Source organism: Pollachius pollachius, assembly GCF_949987615.1.
Source record: "Pollachius pollachius genome assembly, chromosome: 5".
Lineage (NCBI taxonomy): Eukaryota > Metazoa > Chordata > Actinopteri > Gadiformes > Gadidae > Pollachius > Pollachius pollachius.
Window position 1 is genome coordinate 16,414,713 of NC_136938.1, and position 2,500 is coordinate 16,417,212.

The following is a 2,500-nucleotide window of genomic DNA, read 5'->3' on the forward strand; positions in this document are numbered from 1 at the left end:
TACACACTCGCAGGAGCAGGTTAAAAGATTTACCAGTGTATCCACTTAATCCATGCCTTTCCTGGTGTTTGATGAGTATGCCAGACGGCAATACAGAAATTCGTCAAACCATAGTTTTCTCTCCAATTGATCACGGTTCCATTTACATGCTTCGTCTTTTAGGCTCGTCTCTCCTTAGGAGTATGGATCAGACTTGAACATCGTCAACACGCTCCGACAGCAAGGTTGAAAGCAGTTTATCTTGTCCCCCCCTTCCCCATCCACCTCGCCAACACCACCCTGGCCTCCACATTCCTTGTGGGGGAGATGGAGCTCAAACAACCTCCCCCCAACCCCAAACCAGCCCCGCCCCACACACACATTTCTCCCCCTACCCCCCTTCACTCCACAACCATTCCTCAGAATCCAGTGGGGAAGAGAAGGACAGAGAGAAACAATGAAAGAAAGAAGGAAAAAAGAAAGACAGAAACAAAGAAACAAAGAAAAAGATAGATAGTGGTGTGCACTGGTGTTGCCTGTGTGTGTGTGTGAGTGTGTGTGTGTGTGTGTGTGTGTGTGTGTGTGTGTGTGTGTGTCTGTGTCTGTGTTTGTGTGTGTGTGGTTTTGGGGGGCTGAGGAAGGCGGGGGGAGGAAGTGAGGGATGGTGAGCGGGATGGCGAGGGGGAGGGGGGGGCTATACTTGCAGAGTATTCAGCTCCCTGACAGCCTAGCGCGAGCCCATGAACCCTTGACCCCCCGGCCCTCAAGCTATCAGCTCACATTAACTCCCACCCAGAGTGATGCCATTATTTGGCCCCGGAGACTCTATTGACATGGAGGATTTAAAGGCCCATGTGCCGCTGGCCTCATTCCTTTCATAGCCCCGACAGCGTCCTCCATCTCCCTCTAGCCAGGGGCATCACGGCTGCCCCTCTTCCCTTAGCAAGCTGCTTTGGGGCAAAACTGTGGTGGAGATGGGGCTGAATGCGTTTGCTCAAGAGCAGTGTTGCTTTAAAGGGGAGAGATGCAAAGATGAGTTGTTTATGTGTGTATCGCCTTTGTGCGTATGTGTGTGCATAGTTTAGGAGCCAAACAGTGCATCAAACACACACACGTAAACACACGGACACACATACACACACAAATGCACAAACACGCACACACACACACATGCACAAACACACTTACACCGACATACACAGACAGACACCCACACACAGAGAAACACACACACACACACACACACACATACACACTCATACACACACAAAATTGCACTTCTCATCTGAGGCCCACGTGTGTCATTAGTAAATTCCAGGCTGGTAAGTATGGAGGTTTTACTGCTCCCCAATAAGAGAGAACAGGCTTAACTAACAGGATCTCTCTCTCTCTCTCTCTCTCTCTCTCTCTCTCTCTCTCTCTCTCTCTCTCTCTCATTCTCTCCCTCTCTTTTTCTCTCTCATGAACAAAGTGAGATAAACAGACACGATGACACACAATCAACAAACAAACACACTTCAGCTTTGTGTGCGGATAAAAACACAGACAGACACACAGATACACACACACAAACACATGCACACTTTAACACGACATAGCGCTGTGCAGCCATCCCAGGATGAACCCACGCTCTAAACATCCTCACAACAGACCAAAATGGCCACCGAGGCCTCTTGTTCCAACGCACTTCAATTCCATGATGGCAATGAATCAAGAAAACTTGATTCAAGTTTTTTTTTTTTTTAAAAAACATTTGATTTTTTAAAATCCCGAAGCGCTGTATCAATGGAACAACAAATCAAAATTTGTGTCATATCGCCCGAGAACAGAACCCATTGCCTAATCAACATGAATAGTAACATCAACAAAACAAACACGATGGAGCCTCTAGCCCTGACCCTGACCCCCACACAGCAAAAGCTGTGTGGACCAAACGCTGAATGCGGGTCTCCAGAAGACGCACGCCATCGGGCTGGAGTGGGGCTGTGTCTTCTGTGTAAACGAGATGTTATTTGACAGCTCTGCTGCTACAGCTCGTCACGTGTAATGTTTTTGGCATCCGCCGCGTACCGTCATCGCACTCACTTGGCCCACCTCCAACCCAGAGGTATAAAGAGGTTGTGTGAGAAAGACCCAGGAGGCGGGCGGGGGGAAGCTAGAGGAAGACGAGGAGAAGGTGGGGGGTTGGAATTGGGGGGGGGGGGGGGGGGGGGGGTGTTGGCTTGGCAATGAAGTCCTTCAATGGAATGTTTAAAGGGTTCAAACCAGAGGTTATCAGTGTGTTTATGTTTGGATGGAGGAAGTCAGAAAATGTGCGTGTTCCTGTGTGTTCTTGTCTGTTGGCGTGTGTGTGTGTTTGCGTGTGTGTGTAGGAGCCTGCAAATGCGTGCGTGAGCAATGTGTGCGTATGTGTGCTGCATGCGACTGTTTATCGGTGTGCGAGGGCTGGCAGCAATTACGGCGGTGTTCTGCAACCATTTAATCCGACCACCATTTAACAGCTCTGTTTACCAATTAGGTA

At 49.2% G+C, this 2,500-nt stretch overlaps 1 protein-coding gene across 1 annotated transcript in view; it reads right to left on the reverse strand.

Annotated features, from left to right (window-relative positions):
- The window catches only part of LOC307076116 (mothers against decapentaplegic homolog 6-like), a 16,775-nt gene that overhangs the window by 2,063 nt on the left and 12,212 nt on the right, over positions 1-2,500 (reverse strand). The window lies entirely within an intron of this gene.